Source organism: Triticum aestivum, chromosome 7A, assembly GCF_018294505.1.
Source record: "Triticum aestivum cultivar Chinese Spring chromosome 7A, IWGSC CS RefSeq v2.1, whole genome shotgun sequence".
NCBI classification, from domain to species: domain Eukaryota; kingdom Viridiplantae; phylum Streptophyta; class Magnoliopsida; order Poales; family Poaceae; genus Triticum; species Triticum aestivum.
Genome location: NC_057812.1, coordinates 481,444,688 through 481,464,150, shown reverse-complemented (window position 1 = coordinate 481,464,150; position 19,463 = coordinate 481,444,688). Strand labels below are relative to the sequence as shown.

The 19,463-nt window shown below is 43.1% G+C and overlaps 1 long non-coding RNA gene and 1 pseudogene across 1 annotated transcript; both read left to right on the top strand.

The window, feature by feature from the left end:
- The first annotated feature begins 217 nt into the window (after window positions 1-217).
- LOC123153416 (pentatricopeptide repeat-containing protein At2g34400-like) lies at window positions 218-4,167 on the top strand (annotated as a pseudogene).
- A 10,843-nt stretch (window positions 4,168-15,010) lies between these two features.
- Window positions 15,011-16,722, top strand: LOC123152185 (uncharacterized). Its single transcript, XR_006476061.1, has 3 exons — window positions 15,011-15,639; window positions 15,824-15,906; window positions 16,012-16,722. It is a non-coding gene; the product is annotated as an uncharacterized lncRNA (long non-coding RNA).
- The last annotated feature ends 2,741 nt before the right edge of the window (window positions 16,723-19,463 follow it).

Sequence of the window (19,463 nt, the reverse complement as noted above, 5' to 3'; positions counted from 1 at the left end):
AAAATAATGAATGAGGAAAGGCCTTATTTGCAAATGTGGAGAGGGGGTGGCTATTTTTTAGTAAAATTGTCATAGTTTTCTTTCTATCCGTCGGATATAAATCGGACGGCCTATATTGCATGATGGGCAGGCACACCATCATTATCAATTTTGTTCTTTTTATAAGAATAGAGATAGAGATGTTGCTATCAGCATCATTGTTTGATCGACGACCTTCATAGACAATTTTGATGTTGACACTTGCAAGGCAGACAGTATTGCAAATACCTCACAGCATGTTGCAGAATCAAGGGCCGGCCTGAAGTGGGCCGTGCATGTCTGGCTCGGAACAGCAGCGGCAGGAAGGAAGGAGCACCTCACCGGCGATGCCCAGCGCGCCACGCCGCCACCCGTCTCCTCCGCCGTCTCCAAGCTCCATTCGAGATGCCACTCCCTCTCCACCATGAAGCAGCTGCACGCCCACCTCCTCCACCACCACCTCCCCTTCCCGTACAACCACTTCCTCTCCAAGCTCCTCTCCATCTCCTCGCCCTCCTCCGCCACCACCACCGCCGCCGCCGCCGCCGCCGACTACGCCCTCCTCCTGCTCACCGCGCACCCGACCCCCACCGCCTTCTCCTTCAACGTCGCCCTCCGCTTCTTCGCCGCCTCCCGCCCACGCACGTCCCTCCAGCTCTCCCTCCGCATGCTCCGCTCCGCGCTCCGCCCAGACGCCTACACGCTCCCATTCCTCCTCCTCGCCGCCGCCCAGTGCCCCGCGCCCGCCTTCGCCGTCTCGGCACATGCGCTCCTGCAGAAGCTCGGGCTACACAGCCACGACCACACCGTCCACTCCCTCATCACCATGTACTCCAACCTCGGCCGCCCCCACGCCGCCCGCAGGGTGTTCGACGGAATCCTCCGGCGGGACGTCGTGTCCTGGAACTCCATGATAAAGGCGTATCAGGCAGCGGGGATGAAGGACGACGCGTTGCGCATGTTCCATGCTATGGTCGCCGAGGGCGCGGTGGCGCCCAACGCGGTAACCGTGGCGGTCGTGCTCGCGGCGTGCAGGGACACCGGAGACCTGGCGCTTGGCAGGTGGTTGGAGGAGTGGGTGAGATCCGCGGGGATCGAGGTGGGTTCGCTCATCGGCTCGGCTCTCGTTGGGATGTACGAGAAGTGTGGAGAGATGGCGGAGGCGAGGAGAGTGTTTGATGGCATTGCTGACAAGGATAACGTCGCTTGGAATGCCTTGATCACTGGGCAAGTATAGATAGATCCACTTTGGTCCTCATTTTGAAATTATATTCTCTGATGAATGTGATCTTATCTGGCCTGCCTGATCATTTGTTTATGGTTTGTATGATGACGCAGGTACGCACAGAACGGCATGTCAAAGGAAGCCATTTCCTTATTTCACAGCATGCGGCAAGCAGGGGCACGATAACCTTGGTAGGGGTGCTCTCGGCCTGTGCTGCAGTTGGAGCTCTGGAGCTAGGCACCGAACATGACAGCTATGCCTCACAAAGAGGCTTCTACAGCAATGTCTACGTTGGGACTGCTTTAGTGGATATATACTCAAAGTGTGGAGATTTTACCAGAGCCATACAACTGTTTGAGAAAATGCCATGCAAGAATGAAGCTTCATGGAACGCCTTGATTTGTGGTCTTGCCTTTAATGGGCGAGGCCATGAAGCTATTCGGCAGTTTGAACTGATGAGGAAGGAGGAAGGGCTGCGGCCGGACGATATCACTTTCATAGGAGTACTTTCTGCTTGTGTGCATGCAGGGTTGCTGAAAGACGGTCGGCGTTGGTTCGGTTCCTTGACATCTGAGTTCCAAATCGTTCCCAAGATCGAGCACAACTCCTGCATGGTTGATTTATTGGCACGTGCCGGACATTTAGAAGAAGCATGGGATTTCATTGAGAAGATCCCTGGTAAGGCGGATGCGGTGATGTTGGGGGCTTTGCTTGCCGCTTGTCGGAAATGCAAAAATGTTGAGGTCAGTGTCAAGGTCATCAACAGGATCATGCTGCTGGAGCCCTCAAACTCGTGGAACTATGTGGTTTCATCCAAGATATATGCAAGCTCAGATAGATTGGATGACTCTGCACGGATGAGAGGGCTGATGAGGGAGAGAGGTGTCAGCAAAATTCCAGGTTGCAGCTGGATTGAGGTTAGCGGCAGAGTTCTTGAATTCTATGCAGGGGATGAACCACAGCATGGCGCGGAGGATATGTATCAAATCCTCAACATGCTTGTTGATGAGATGAGACTGGAGGGATATGTTCCAAATCTTGATCTGGTTTAACACAAAACCAGATGTAGATCAATTTCAGTATTGCAGTCTTGTTGAAATTTGCTTTCTGGATTGGTATTCATGTCAAAGAGGCTGTGGTGCTTGAAAGAAAGGAGGAGGCTGTTGTTTTTTCTCAGAGGAGCAGAAACATCAGCTGAAATGCTGAACATAAATGTTAGATGGCCAAGATGGAACATTGCTCTGCATTCCTTCTCTATGACTGGATACCAGGGTCAAATTAGGTCTATTTTGAATCACCTACCAACAGAGCTCTTTGAATTATGGCAGCACGCTAATAATGTGCAAAGATTGGCTGATTGGGCTGTGTCAACAGACGATTTCAATTCACCAATGGACTCAATTGGTTTTGTGAGCTGTCAGAATATGCTAGATAACCGCGAATATGGAAAACCATAATCTCTAAAGAGTGTCATATAAATTGCATTGTATCATTTTCTGGCTGAGCATATTCAGGACTCTAATCTAAAAGAAAAATGAATTGGCACCCACCTAATGTTGGTGTTTTCGAAAAAATAGCATTCCAGGTGGAGTGGAGATGGGATCCAGAGGAGCTACGTTCGCTCCAAGTCAGCATTCATGTAGAATTTTTTTGGGGTGAATTCTTCAGGTAAGAATGGTGTTACTGTTCTTTTTTTCTTTATTGTATGTGTAGATTGTCAACTTATCTTTTAAAGTTGTCGCAGAGGTCAGGAGCTGGACTATTCTTACTGCCAGTATCATCTTGAATCAGTGACTATGAACAATTAATTCTTCGAAGAATGGATCAAGACAGAACTCTTTCGATCAAATGCCTCTAGGGACAAACGGAAGAATGAAGGTATAATTTTGTGGGTACATCCTACACTATATGTCCGTTTCCCACTCTAACAATACTGTACAAGTGTTTTGTATTGCAAAACAGACCAAACCATCTACCACTGAACTTATGTGTACCCTACACTATTTTGCTCGTTTCCAACCATGTGTGATTCTAGAAATCGAAAGAATTCCCAAGGCAACCTTCTGGTTCACAATCTTCGAGTTGCTGTTTCAGAGAAGACTTGTGCAATGCACAACCTTCGGTACCGTGCGACATCAGCATCTTCTGTTCGCGCTATAGCCGGGTGCGGTATAGTGTCTCTGATTTGGTTGTAAATTCTGGATTCTGTATGTTGGCCTGCTTTCACACAAAGGTTATATTCTGTTGTAATATTGGGTGAGTTTATGTCAGTCGTGTGTTTCTTCACTGAATAGATTCTTATACTGCCATTTATGCCTTGTTGGTCACTTGGGGACCAGAATGTGCTCGTGATCCTTTTTCCTTGGACAATCCGGTATGTGCTCATGTCGGTATGTGCACTCATCTCATGTATGTCGGAGAAGGAGGCCGTCGACAGTCGCAAGGGGATCCAATTCCAGGAGCTCTTCGGCCCCAATGTCACGTGCCAGGTACGGTAGCCAACCAAATCTTCCTCCTATCTGTCTGCAGGAGAATTCTTCTTGACTTCAATATAGTTCATTGATGAAGCTTGTTCTGTCAGGGTGCTTGTTTGTCGTCAGGTTTCGGAGTTCGAGTCGGCCAAGCTCAACTACATTTTCGACGCTTTCCTCTTCTTCAACAGGGACGACGACGACAAGGTGACCAGGAAAGACGTCACCCAGAGGACGAACGAGGAGTCTGCCCGGGAGAGGACGCCCACCCACATCACCACATAGCTATTTGATACATCTCCAACGTATTTATAATTTTTGATTACTCCATGCTATATTATTTATTGTTTTGGACCATATTGGACTTTATTTTCCATTTTTATATTATTTTTGGGACTAACCTATTAACCGGAGGCCAGCCCAGAATTGTTGTTTTTTACCTATTTCAGTGTTTCGGAGAAACAGAATATCAAACGGAGTCCAAACGGAATGAAACCTTTGGGAACGTGATTTTCTCATCAGATAAGACCTAGGAGACTTGGACCCTCCGTCAAGAAAGCCACGAGGCGGTCATGAGGGTGGAGGGCGCCCCCCCTAGGGCGTGCACCCTGCCTTGTGGGCCCCTCGAAGCTCCACCGACGTACTCCTTCCTCCTATATATACCTACGTATCCCCAAACGATCGGGGACGGAGCCAAAAACCTAATTCCACCGCCGCAACTTTCTGTATCCACGAGATCCCATCTTGGGGCCTGTTCCGGAGCTCCGCCAGAAGGGGAATCGATCACGGAGGGCTTTTACATCATCATCCAAGCCCCTCCGATGAAGTGTGAGTAGTTTACTTCAGACTTACGGGTCCATAGTTAGTAGTTAGATGGCTTCTTCTCTCTTTTTAGATCTCAATACAATGTTCTCCCCCTCTCTCGTGGAGATCTATTCGATGTAATCTTCTTTTTGCGGTGTGTTTATTGAGACCAATGAATTGTGGGTTTATGATCCAGTCTATCTATGAATAATATTTGAATCTTCTTTTAATTCTTTTATGTATGATTGGTTATCTTTGCAAGTCTCTTCGAATTATCAGTTTGATTTGGCCTACTAGATTGGTTGTTCTTGCCATGGGAGAAGTGCTTAGCTTTGGGTTCAATCTTGCGGTGTCCTTTTCCAGTGACAGAAGGGGCAGCAAGGCACGTATTGTATTGTTGCCATCGAGGATAACAAGATGGGGTTTTTATCATATTGCATAAAACTATCCCTGTACATCATGTCATATTGCTTAAGGCGTTACTTTGTTTTTAACTTAATACTCTAGATGCATGCTGGATAGCGGTCGATGAGTGGAGTAATAGTAGTAGATGCAGGCAGGAGTCGGTCTACCTGTCTCGGACGTGATGCCTATATACATGATCATACCTAAATATTCTCATAACTATGCTCAATTCTGTCAATTGCTCAACAGTAATTTGTTCACCCACCATAGAATACTTATGCTCTTGAGAGAAGCCACTAGTGAAACCTATGGCCCCCGGGTCTCTTTCTCATCATATTAATCTCCATCACTTTATTATTGCTTTGCTTTTACTTTGCCTTTTACTTTTCACTTTGCATCTCTATATCAAAAATACCAAAAATATTATCTATCGTCTCTATTAGATCTCACTTTCGTAAGTGACCGTGAAGGGATTGACAACCCCTAAGCTCGTTGGTTACGTTGAGCTATTGTTTTTGTGTAGGTACAAGGGACTCGCGCGTAGCCTCCTACTGGATTGATACCTTGGTTCTCAAAAACTGAGGGAAATACTTATGCTACTTTGCTGCATCATCCTCTCCTCTTCGGGGAAATCCAACACAGTGCTCAAGCGGTAGCAAGAAGAATTTCTGGCGCCGTTGCCGGGGAGTCTGCGCAAAAGTCAACATACCAAGTACCCATCACAATCCCTATCTCCCGCATTACATTATTTGACATTTTCCTCTCGTTTTCCTCTCCCCCACTTCACCCTTGCCATTTTATTTGCCTTCTCTCTCTAACATCCCTCTCTTTCTCTATTTGCCTCTTTTTGCCCGTTTGCTTTTTGTTTGCTCGTGTATTGGATTGCTTGTTTGTCGCGATGGCTCAAGATAATACTAAATTGTGTGACTTCACCAATACCAACAATAATGATTTCCTTAGCACTCTGATTGCTCCTCTTACCGATGCTGAATCTTGTGAAATTAATACTGCTCTGCTGAATCTTGTCATGAAAGATCCGTTTTCCGGCCTTCCTAGTGAAGATGCTGCTACCCATCTTAATAGCTTCGTTGATTTGTGTGACATGCAAAAGAAGAAAGATGTTGATAATGATATTGTTAAATTGAAGCTATTTCCTTGTTCGCTTAGAGATTGTGCTAAAGCTTGGTTTTCATCTTTGCCTAAAAATAGTATTGATTCATGGAACAAGTGCAAAGATGCTTTTATCTCTAAGTATTTTCCTCCCGTTAACATCATCTCTCTTAGAAACGATATTATGAATTTTAAGCAACTTGATCATGAACATGTTGCACAAGCTTGGGAGAGAATGAAATTAATGATACGTAATTGCCCTACTCATGGTTTGAATTTGTGGATAATTATACAAAAATTATGCTGGATTGAATGTTGCTTCTAGAAATCTTTTAGATTCGACCATGGGAGGCACTTTTATGGAAATCACTTTAGGAGATGCTACTAAACTCCTAGATAATATTATGGTTAATTATTCTCAATGGCACACTGAAAGATCCACTAATAAAAAAGTGCATGCGATAGAAGAAATTAATGTTTTGAGTGGAAAGATGAATGAACTTATGAAATTATTTGCTATTAAGAGTGTTTCATCTGATCCTAATGGTATGCCTTTGTCTACTTTGATTGAGAATAATAATGAATCTATGGATGTGAATTTTGTTGGTAGGAATAATTTTGGTAACAACGCGTATAGAGAAAATTTCAACTCTAGGCCTTATCCTAGTAATCACTCTAATAATTATGGTAATTCCTACAACAATTCTTATGGAAATTATAATAAGATGCCCTCTGATTTAGAATCTAATATTAAAGAATTTATTTCTTCGCAAAAGAATTCTAATGCTATGATTGAAGAAAAATTGCTTAAGATTGATGATTTGGCTAGGAACGTTGATAGAATTTCTCTTGATGTTGATTCTTTAAAGCTTAGATCTATTCCTCCTAAGCATGATATCAATGAGTCTCTCAAAGCCATGAGAATTTCCATTGATGAGTGCAAGGAAAGAACTGCTAGGACACGTGCTATGAAAGATGCCTTTATTAAAGCGTGTTCTCCCAATTCCTATGAAAATCAAGATGAAGATCTAAAAGTTATTGATGTGTCTCCTATTAAATCTTTGTTTTGCAATATTAATCTTGATAATGATGGGACTGAATATGATACACCTTTACCTAGAAGGCGTTCTAAAAATTAAGAGTATTTAGATCTTGATGGTGAAATTGATAAAAGTGGGATTAAAAGAAATAAAACCCTAGATGATGCTAAACCCACTATATTGGATTTCAAGGAATTTAATTATGAAAATTGCTCTTTAATTGATTGTATTTCCTTGTTGCAATCCGTGCTAAATTCTCCTCATGCTTATAGTCAAAATAAAGCCTTTACCGAACATATTGTTGATGCATTGATGCAATCTTATGAAGAAAAACTTGAGTTAAAAGTTTCTATCCCTAGAAAACTTTATGATGAGTGGGAACCTACTATTAAAACTAAAATCAAAGATTATGAGTTTTATGCTTTGTGTGATTTGGGTGCTAGTGTCTCTACTATTCCCAAAACTTTGTGTGATTTGCTAGATTTCCGTGATTTTGATGATTGCTCTCTAAACTTGCATCTTGCGGATTCCACTATTAAGAAACCTATGGGAAGAATTAAGGATGTTCTTATTGTTGCAAATAGGAATTATGTGCCTGTAGATTTTATCGTTCTTGATATAGATTGCAATCCTTCTTGCCCTATTATTCTCGGTAGACCTTTCCTTAGAACGGTTGGTGCAATTATTGATATGAAGGAAGGGAATATTAGATTTCAATTTCCATTAAAAAGGGCATGGAACACTTTCCTAGAAAGAAAATGAATCTATCATGAGAGCCACTTATGGATTGCCTACCAAAGATGGCAATACCTAGATCTATTCTTGCTTGTTATGCCTAGCTAGGGGCGTTAAACGATAGCGCTTGTTGGAGGCAACCCAATTTTATTTTTATTCCTTGCTTTTTGTTCCTGTTTAGTATAAATAAATTATTTAGCATCTGTTTTGGTTGTGTTTTTTGTGTTTTATTAGTGTTTGTGCCAAGTAGAACCGTTGGGAAGACTTGGGAAAAGTCTTGTTGAACTTGCTGTAAAAAACAAAAACTTTAGCACTCACGAGAACTGCTGTCATTTTTATTTTTAGAGTGGTATTTAGTTAATTATTTTTTCATATGATTAATAGATAAATTCCTCACGTCCAGCAATTTATTTTAGAATTTTTGGGGTTCCAGATCTTGCACTAGCTACAGATTACTACAGACTGTTCTGTTTTTGACAGATTCTGTTTTTTGTGTGTTGTTTGCTTATTTTGATGAATCTATGGCTAGTAAAATAGTTTATAAACCATAGAGAAGTTGGAATACAGTAGGTTTAACACCAATATAAATAAAGAATGAGTTCATTATAGTACCTTGAAGTGGTCTTTTGTTTTTTTTCGCTAACGGAGCTCACGAGATTTTCTACTTTAAGTTTTATGTTGTGAAGTTTTCAAATTTTGGGTAAAGATTTGATGGATTATGGAAAAATGAGTGGAAAGAGCCTAAGCTTGGGGATGCACATGGCACCCCCAAGATAATCTAAGGACACCTAAAAGCCAAAGCTTGGGGATGCTCCGGAAGGCATCCCCTCTTTCGTCTACTTCTATCGGTAACTTTACTTGGAGCTATATTTTTATTCACCACATGATATGTGTTTTGCTTGGAGCGTCTTTTATGATTTGAGTCTTTGCTTGTTAGTCTACCACAATCATCCTTGTTGTACACACCATTTGAGAGAGCCATACATAATTTGGAATTTGATAGAATACTCCATGTGCTTCACTTATATCTTTTGAGCTTTATAGTTTTGCTCTAGTGCTTCACTTATATCTTTTAGAGCACGGTGGTGAATTCGTTTTATAGAAACTATTGATCTCTCATGCTTCACTTATATTATTTTGAGAGTCTTAATAGCATGGTAATTTGCTTAAAATTCTAATATGCTTGGTATGCAAGATTAATAATAAAACTTTCTTATGAGTGTGTTGAATACTAAGAAAAGTTTGATGCTTGATGATTGTTTTGAGATATGGAGGTAATAATATCAAAGCATGCTAGTTGAGTAGTTGTGAAATTGAGAAATACTTGTGTTGAAGTTTGCAAGTCCCGTAGCATGCACGTATGGTAAACGTTATGCAACAAATTTGAAACATGAGGTGTTATTTGATTGTCTTCCTTATGAGTGGCGGTCGGGGACGAGTGATGGTCTTTTCCTACCAATCTATCCCCCTAGGAGCATGCGCGTAGTACCGAGGTTTTTGATGACTTGTAGATTTTTGCAATAAGTATGTGAGTTCTTTATGACTGATGTTGAGTCCATGGATTATACACACTCTCACCCTTCCATCCTTGCTAGCCTCTTCGGTATCGTGCATTGCCCTTTCTCACATTGAGAGTTGGCGCAAACTTTGCCGGTGCATCCAAACCCCGTGATATGATACGCTCTTTCACACATAAACCTCCTTATATCTTCCTCAAAACAGTCACCATACCTACCTATTATGGCATTTCCATAGCCATTCCGAGATATATTGCCATGCAACTTTCCATCATTCCGTTCATCATGACACATTCATCATTATCATATTGCTTAGCATGATCATGTAGTTGACATAGTATTTGTGGCAAAGCCACCGTTCATAATTCTTTTATACATGTCACTCTTGGTTCATTGCATATCCCGGTACACCACCAGAGGCATTCATATAGAGTCATCTTTGTTCTAGTATCAAGTTGTAATCATTGAGTTGTAAATAAATAGAAGTGTGATGATCATCATTATTAGAGTATTGTCCCAAGTGAGGAATAAAAAAAAGAGGAAGGCCATAAAAAAAGAGAAGGCCCAAAAAAAGAGAAAGGCCATAAAAAAGAGAAGGCCCAAAAAAATAAGAGAAAAAGAGAGAAGGGACAATGTTACTATTCTTTTACCACACTTGTGCTTCAAAGTAGCACCATGATCTTCATAGTATAGAGTCTCTCATGTTATCACTTTCATATACTAGTGGGAATTTTTTGATTATAGAACTTGGCTTGTATATTCCAACAATGGGCCTCCTCAAGTGCCCTAGGTCTTCGTGAGCAAGCAAGTTGGATGCACACCCACTAGTTTCTTTCGTTGAGCTTTCATACATTTATACTTCTAGTGTATCCATTGCTTGGTAATCCCTACTCCTTGCATTAACATCAATCGGTGGGCATCTCCATAGCCCATTTATTAGCCTCGTTGATGTGAGACTTTCTCCTTTTTTGTCTTCTCCACATAACCCCCTTCATTATATTCTATTCCACCCATAGTGCTATGTCCATGGCTCGCGCTCATATATTGCGTGAAAGTTTATAGGTTTGAGATTACTAAAGTATGAAACAATTGCTTGGCTTGTCATCGGGGTTGTGCATGATGAGAGCATTCTTGTGTGACGAAAATGAAACATGACTAAACTATATGATTTTGTAGGGATGCACTTTCTTTGGCCATGTTATTTTGAGAAGGCATAATTGCTTAGTTAGTATGCTTGAAGTATTATCATTTTTATGTCAATATGAACTTTTGTCTTGAATATTTCAGATCTGAATATTCATACCACAATTAAGAAGAATTACATTAAAATTATGCCAAGTAGCACTCTGCATCAAAAATTCTCTTTTTATCATTTACCTACTCGAGGACGAGCAGGAGTTAAGCTTGGGGATGCTTGATACGTCTCCAACGTATCTATAATTTTTGATTGCTCCATGCTATATTATCTACTATTTTGGACCACATTGGGCTTTATTTTCCACCTTTATATTATTTTTGGGACTAACCTATTAATCGGAGGCCCAGCCCAGAATTGCTGTTTTTTTGCCTATTTCAGTGTTTCGAAGAAACAGAATATCAAATGGAGTCCAAACGGAATGAAACCTTCGGGAACGTGATTTTCTCATCAGATAAGACCCAGGAGACTTGGACCCTCCGTCAAGAAAGCCACGAGGCGGTCACGAGGGTGGAGGGCGCCCCCCTAGGGCGCGCCCCCTTGCCTCGTGGGCCCCTCGAAGCTCCACCGACGTACTCCTTCCTCCTATATATACCTACGTACCCCCAAATGATCGGGGATGGAGCCAAAAACCTAATTCCACCGCCGCAACTTTCTGTATCCACGAGATCCCATCTTGGGGTCTATTCCGGAGCTCCGCCAGAAGGGGAATCGATCACAGAGGGCTTCTACATCATCATACAAGCCCCTCCGATGAAGTGTGAGTAGTTTACTTCAGACCTACGGGTCCATAGTTAGTAGTTAGATGGCTTCTTCTCTCTTTTTGGATCTCAATACAATGTTCTCCCCCTCTCTCATGGAGATCTATTCGATGTAATCTTCTTTTTGCGGTGTGTTTATTGAGACCGATGAATTGTGGGTTTATGATCCAGTCTATCTATGAATAATATTTGAATCTTCTCTTAATTCTTTTATGTATGATTGGTTATCTTTGCAAGTCTCTTCGAATTATCAGTTTGGTTTGGCCTACTAGATTGGTTGTTCTTGCCATGGGAGAAGTGCTTAGCTTTGGGTTCAATCTTGCGGAATCCTTTCCCAGTGACAGAAGGGGCAGCAAGGCACGTATTGTATTGTTGCCATCGAGGATAACAAGATGGAGTTTTTATCATATTGCATGAAACTATCCCTCTACACCATGTCATCTTGCTTAAGGCGTTACTCTGTTTTTAACTTAATACTCTAGATACATGCTGGATAGCGGTCGATGAGTGGAGTAATAGTAGTAGATGCAGGCAGGAGTCGATCTACTTGTCTCGGACGTGATGCCTATATACATGATCATACCTAGATATTCTCATAACTATGCTCAATTCTGTCAATTGCTCAACAGTAATTTGTTCACCCACCGTAGAATACTTATGCTCTTGAGAGAAGCCACTAGTGAAAGCTATGGCCCCCGGGTCTCTTTCTCATCATATTAATCTCCATCACTTTATTATTGCTTTGCTTTTTTACTTTGCCTTTTACTTTTCACTTTGCATCTCTATACCAAAAATATTATCTATCATCTCTATCAGATCTCACTTTCGTAAGTGACTGTGAAGGGATTGACAACCCCTAAGCGTGTTGGTTGCATTGAGCTATTGTTTTTGTGTAGGTACAAGGGACTCGCGTGTAGCCTCCTACTGGTTTGATACCTTGGTTCTCAAAAACTGAGGGAAATACTTACGCTACTTTGCTGCATCATCCTCTCCTCTTCGGGGAAATCCAACGCAGTGCTCAAGATGTAGTACTATTCAGTCAGAGTCGGTACTCTACTACTCTTGCTGTGCTGCCCCCTCTATTTCATGTGCATAATAAACAAGATAAGTCATGTGAAATTCAGAACAAAACCAAAGTGTAATATGTTTCGTGTGTGTACCTTGTTGTAGAGGAGATGGACCTGAACAAGAACGGCAAGGTGAACCTCAAGGAGTTCCTCTTCTCCCTGATCAGATGGGCAGGGCTCAAGCCTGAGGAAGGAGATGAAAGCAACGACACTTCTCCGTAGTAGTCCAGTTAGACTTCTTCCCCTCATCAATTTGTCAGAAATATAAGCACTCACCATTCGCAAGTTAATCCTACGTGTTTTATGACAAAGTGACCGTCTGTTATGGCATCATTGGTTAAACCCCAAATGTTCAGGGCAGATGGAACTTCATGTATACTCCTACACATCAGACAACATAGTGGCCAAGAGGCTGCATCTCACAAGTTTGCATAGTAATAGTAACCATTAATTTTATGGAACGATACAAATTTGCGTCATCAATTCAAATAAATCATTACCATGTAGGGTACAAAAACGATGTGTCTACATTTCCTCGGAATACTTCAGAAAACTGAGAGCCCACGTGTCACGTAACCGAGACGGGGAAGACACGACCAGACAAATTACATCAAAACTCCAGCAGAGTTATCAAGCGCCTTCTTGGCGATCTTGAATTTGCCAGCCAACTACTTCCCTGCGTCCTTGGCGATCACATGCTGTCTGACGAACATCATGATTCCATCTCTCAAGAGCTCGAGCTCTGGGTGATTAAAACTAGCTTGACGATAATTCTCATGTGTCCTCGGGAGCGTTTTTCTTTATATAAGAGTTTTTCTAGGCTTGTCCTTTGCTACAAAAAGGATTGTACCATCTTGCTGCACCTTATTTACTTTCATTACTTGTTACCCGTTACAAATTACCTTATCACAAAACTATCTGTTGCCGATAATTTTAGTGCGTGCAGAGAATACCTTACTGAAAACTGCTTATCATTTCCTTCTGCTCCTCGTTGGGTTCGACACTCTAACTTATCGAAAGGACTAGATAGATCCCCTACACTTGTGGTGTAACAGCCTGGATTTTGCCCTCTTCTTTTTCGTTTGATTTTTTTGGATTTTTGATTTGATTTGCTTTTCCATGGCTATGTGGTTCTGAAACTTGGGAAGATCATGACTTCCTAGGTTTTATAGTGGCTTGTCACCCTCATCATCATCCCAAGATCATGTCATTCCCATCCTTGACCTAACCCAATATTCTTTTTATTGGGAACATTCCTTTTCTGATAAAAGAATAACCCTTAAAACCCTAGGTTGTGAAGCAACCTATATTTTTTTCACTCCTAAAATTCCCAAATAATTCTCATAATTTTTTTGGGTCATATCGTCCTCAAATATGGCAAAATATTTCATTGCCCATGTTTCCCATCATGCTCAATTAATTCCTTTTCTGTTCTGTCCTGAATGGCAGTTTGTGAAGCAAGTGCCATTCATCTTTGCCCAATTCATCCCAAACTTCTCGAACATCTTTGAATGTCCAAATAATTTCCTCATACCAAAATTCAACTCAATTTTCCTAGTAAATATTCCTGAGAAAATTTTCAAAGTTCCTGTCTGAGGGAAGTGATTGTGAAGGAAGTACAAGCTAGGCATATTAAAATGAGTGGAAAATTTGCAACGTCCTTCATATGATCAAATTATGACCCTCCACCAAATTTAAGCTCATGTAACTTATCTATGTGATCCCAGCTTCAAATCTTAGTTTCTGGTCAGATTTTCAGTTTGTGAAGCAACTATATTTTATATTGCTTCAATTGAGCTGAAACTTTACCAGGACATGCTTCTACCTATATAAACTCCCTCCACCAAGGTTTAGCTCAATTGGATAATCCATTTGCCCTGTGCAATTTTTATAAGTTTCTGTCCGAAGCAAAGCTATATGAAGCAAGTGTTATTTTGGCTCATCCAAATGGCCTAAAACTTTTTGGGCATCTTCCTATCTTCAAATCATTGGGACATGCCAAAATTCAGCTCAATCCAAATTGATATGTGAGTGCTACTTCATGTTTTGTATTTCTGTCCAGTCTGGTGGTTTCTACAGCAACCACTAGCTAAACTCCCCTTCTTGAGCTGAAACATTGCCATCTTAATCACTTTAGTGTGTGATCATCACCAGACAAATTATTTACCACGTTACCAAGCCGGTGTCACCACAGCAAGTTACAAGCACCTTCCTGTTGATTTACTTTCGAGCTAAGTGCAAATCTCTTCTTTGCCTATGGACGATTTATTTCCTCATTTTGACTGAGGACACGACAGTCTACCCACTGGACATGGTCAGCCCGGCCAAAACGCGCCGTTTGCACCAGTGCCCATGGTGATCATGCTGGCGTCACGCACATTGCAAGCTCTAGCTCGGTCCGGCTACTGTGCTCGTCTCCTCCCTCCTCGTCTCGACGTCCAACCATGTCCTGGAGCTTCCCCGTGATCGACTACATCTCCCTCCGTCGCTGTCTCGTCATGGTTCGCCTTAAATGCGTTGCAAACACCATGCATGTGCCATGCCCAGCCTCTGTCCACCACTATAGCACTGCACAAGCTGGCTAGCGTTGCTCTAGAGCCCTCCCTCGGCTATTTAAGCGTGCCCCGAGCCCTCCCGCAACTCACTCACTCCTTCCCCGCCTCTCTATCCCACTGGAATCGCCTCACCTCGCCTCTGTTCGCCATGGCCGCTTCGGTCTCTCCTTGGTCCCGGTGTGCCTAGCCCCTCTGCTCTCCTCCCGAGCTGTCCACGAGCTTCCCCTGGTCCCCGCGGTTCGCCCAACCCCTTGCCCCTCGCCGGTGCCGCGTGCTCCTCGTCCGGCTGCCGCGCGATCCTTTCGGTTGCCTCCCCGTCTCGCCCATCCCGACCCCCTCACTCCCTCTAGTCGCCACCACCAGCTTCCTCACCCTCCGGCGACTCTCCCCACGCTCTTCTCCTGCCAACGGAGCCACCAGGGCCGTCGTCCCCGCGTGCAACGACCGGCGCCCGCCCCTCTGTTCCCCTCGAAGTTCCGCTTCTTCTCGTCCTCCCCGGCGTCCAGTTCCTCTCTAAACGGGTGCGGCACGCCACCCTGAAGCCGCCGGTGCTCTCGTATTGTCCTGGAGTGGCCGGAGTCGGCGGGGCCAGCGCCGGCAGCGCCCCTGTCCTCCTCCCCTGCTTTCTGTCGTGGCCAGGCACGGGTGGAAGAAGAAGACAGGGGAAGGAGAGAGAAGGATAAGGTGGGCCCCGCAAGTCATCCTCTGCCCGTTGACCCCACCACTGCCACGTCATGTAAGTGGAAACGGGTTTTCCTGTAGTACGTTTTCATTTGACGAAAGCGTATTCCGTTCCTTATTTTGCTAAAAATGCGTTTTCCGTTCCGGTAAACGTATTTCTCTTCTACTGCGGCCAAAAATGCACTTTCTCTATTCCAAAAGCGTATTTTCTGAAATCCGTTTCTGTCTTATCCACTCAGGGATTTGTTTGCTGAAGAAATATTCACAGATTGGTCCTTCTTCTTCCACACCTCATAACTCCGCAACCGTAACTCCGATTGAGGTGAAACCAATGCTCACTTCTTCGTATCGTCGAGCTCTATCTTTTGTTAACATTTTCACTAGGTGGTATAGTGAAAATGACCATTTTTCCCTTGCCTCTAATCAGCCCCTCCGAGAAAGAACTACCCGACGTTTCGTTCTGCGGCTTCACCGTACTTCTTCCCGGAGTCTCCGTCACCCCCAGGCAAGCCACAACAACCACTTGCATGATAGTCATGCAGTAGCCATGGTTTCCAACTTGAATATTTAATAAATGTCTGCTTGTTTTGATATGGTTATCGTTGTTTCAGTGATGCTTATAGATTCGTTTTCACGGTGATACTATGCTCTTTTGCATCTTGTTATCTTGCACTTATTACTAGTATTATTGTTATCTGTCATACTTGATAGTAGTTGATATGCATATTTATGAGTTGTTATCTAGTGTCGTTGATATGCATGTTACTTTGTATCCTGCTGGTTATATGTTTACTTGGTAGTAGTCTGGATGAGTTCTTGCATGTTATTTATTTATGATGCTAGTGGTCATGATATGCTCATGTGTAATGTTATGTCCGTCAGCTTACCATGATCATCTGTTTAATGTTTCATTATGGTTATTCTCGATGAATATGTTGCACCTCCATGTTTATGTTCATTCATGTTCATGCGTTGTTATTGCATCATGTTATTTTAATATGACTCAACTTCTTACATTCAAGTTTAATTGGACTTAATTGAACTTGAACAACTGTTGGTTGAGTCATGGTGCCACCATATCGAGCTGACCAGTGCAACCACACTTACCTAGTGGGAAGGTCCTAACTGGGTCTATTGTCGTGCCTCTCGCCGGTGCCTCCAACAAGGGAAGGTTATGGGCGCGCGCTACCCTAATCAGGTAGGCGGACATAAGCCTTGTGTGCCCATAGTTGTTAGGCGCCTTTTTGTCCCTGTTTGGGACCGTTTATGATTTGCCACGATGGTGGTCGTTGGTGCCTTTGGTAGCCACGGGGCCACTCAGGACTGAACCCCGAGGGGGTGTTGGTCGGAGTGACCGGGAGAGTGTCATGGTAGTAGGACGGTTTTGTCGGAACACCGTTGGTCCGCCCGAATGGGAGTGCGAGGCCATGGGTTCCGTGGTGTGGGTACAGTGTGCTAGTGTGTATAAATCTATTGATAGTCGTGCCCGCAGATAAGGGCCCAGTTCGTGTCGGTCACACTATGGGTCAATAGTAATAATAATAATAATGTGCTTAATAACAACCCCGGTTTGATGATGAGATAAGTTGGTGCTGTGATCCGTGAATGATCACCATTTGGTTACGAGGTAACCCGTTGAGCCAAGAATGTGTTCGCTTGTGATCGTGAGATGATCATTGTGGTATCGAGGATACCAAGTTGATAAGTATTTGTGATGTTGTGCGAGAATCGTGGGTAAAGATCAAGCTCCTTGTGGTCATTTAATGATTACTACGGTATTGTTTATACCAAGCTTGATTTGATCCTGAGATGATCGTGTGATGTCCGAGGTTGGTAAGTGATGCATGTGATGGTTATGAGGTAACCCGAGCAAAATAAGTGGTGCATATAGGGTCATCATGTTGCATGCTAGTCTCGTCAGATTTATATGTTCATGCCATGCTCATATTGTTCTAGCGATATTATGTTCATGTTGTTCATGCCATGTTATCTTGATGATCTCATGATAATTCTTGCTTAACATGTAATTGCCATGATGTTGTTTGTCTTGAATGCTTCTAGTTATTGTGAGCTTGCAAGTACATTCAATGTACTGACCTCGCGTGTCATGCCAGTTTGCAGGTCGTGCCTGGATTGCTTGCTTGTTTGGTGTTGTTCCTATGTTCGTGAGCTAGGATAAACGTTCCAGCCAGATTCCTTGCAAACCGGAGTCCATCATCGCCATTCGTTGTTCCGCTGCCTTGATTTGTTATGCTGCTTGTATAGAGCAAGCGTGGTTGGCGTAGTGTTGCCGTGCCGATGTTATTCATTGTAATATCGGAGACCATGTATTCCTATTTGTGTTTTAATAGAGAGCTGGTTTGTTCTATACTAAGCAATGACGTATTCCAGAAGACTTCATCTCGATCTCTGGGCTGGAATATGGGGCGTTCCGGTTTCTCTGAGCCGGGGTGCCACATGTGGGTCATCAGTGAATACGATGGGAGGCAAAACTATAACCCTTTATCTTTCTATGTGTCTGGTTGAAACATTTTTCTCATGTGTTTGCGGTGAGTGTTATCAATCATAGAAGACTATATGATGGTCGAGTATGTGGACTTGCCTAAAGGCTTCGATACGTGACCCTTCCTGAAAACATGACGAATTGTAGTTGCAAAGTTGACTGATGTAGGATCGAAAGTATGTCTAGAGGGGGGTGATTAGACTACTTGACCAAATAAAAATCTATCATTTTCCCAATTTCAAGTCTTGGCAGATTTTAGCAACTTAGCACAAGTCAAGTAATCAACCTACACATACAAATCTAAGAGCATAGTAGCGGAATGAAAAACATTGCACATGTAGGTAAAGGGAGGAGTTTGGATGGAGCAAACACAATGTAGACACGTAGATTTTTGGCTTGGTTCCGATAGGTGGTGTTATCATACATCCACGTTGATGGAGACTTCAACCCACGAAGGGTAATGGTTGCGCGAGTCCACGGAGGGCTCCACCCACAAAGGGTCCACGAAGAAGCAACCTTGTCTATCCCACCATGGCCATCACCCACGAAGGACTTGCCTCACTAGGGTAGATCTTCACGAAGTAGGCGATCTCCTTGCTCGTACAAACTCCTTGGTTCAAATCCGCATTCTTGACGGAGGGTTCCAAGTGACACCCAACCAATCTAAGAGACACCACTCTCCAAAAGGTAATAGATGGTGTGCTGATGATGAACTCCTTGCTCTTGTGCTTCAAATGATAGTCTCCCCAACACTCAGCTCTCTCTCACTGATTTGGATTTGGTGGAAAGATGATTTGAGTGGAAAGCAACTTGGGGAAGGCTAGAGATCAAGATTCTTGTGGTTGGATTGGAATTTCTTGGTCTCAACACATGAGTAGGTGGTTCTCTCTTAGAAAATGAATGCTGGAAGTGTAGGCACGTTCTGATGTCTCTCTCCACAAATGAAGAGTGGGTGGAGGGGTATATATAGCCTCCAAACAAAATCTACTCGTTACACACAATTTACCAAACTCGGTGGGACTGAATCATGAAACTCAGTCGGACCAATATAGTTCAAAATGTGAATGTTAGGCTTTTCGGTGGGACCGACATGTCAACTCAGTGGGACCGATTTTATTAGGGTTAGGGCATAACGTAATCTCGGTGAGACCGATCACATGAACTCAGTGAGACCGATTTCTGTAATAGGCAAACAGAGAGTTGGTCAGGCAAACTCGGTGGGACCGATAACTCATTTCGGTGAGACCAAAACGTTACAAGAAGGAAACAGAGAGTTTGCATTACGAACTCGGTGGGACCGATCGCTCATCTCAGTTAGACCAAAACGTTATGAAGGGAAAAAAAGAGTTTGCAATCCCATCTTGGTGAGACCGAGA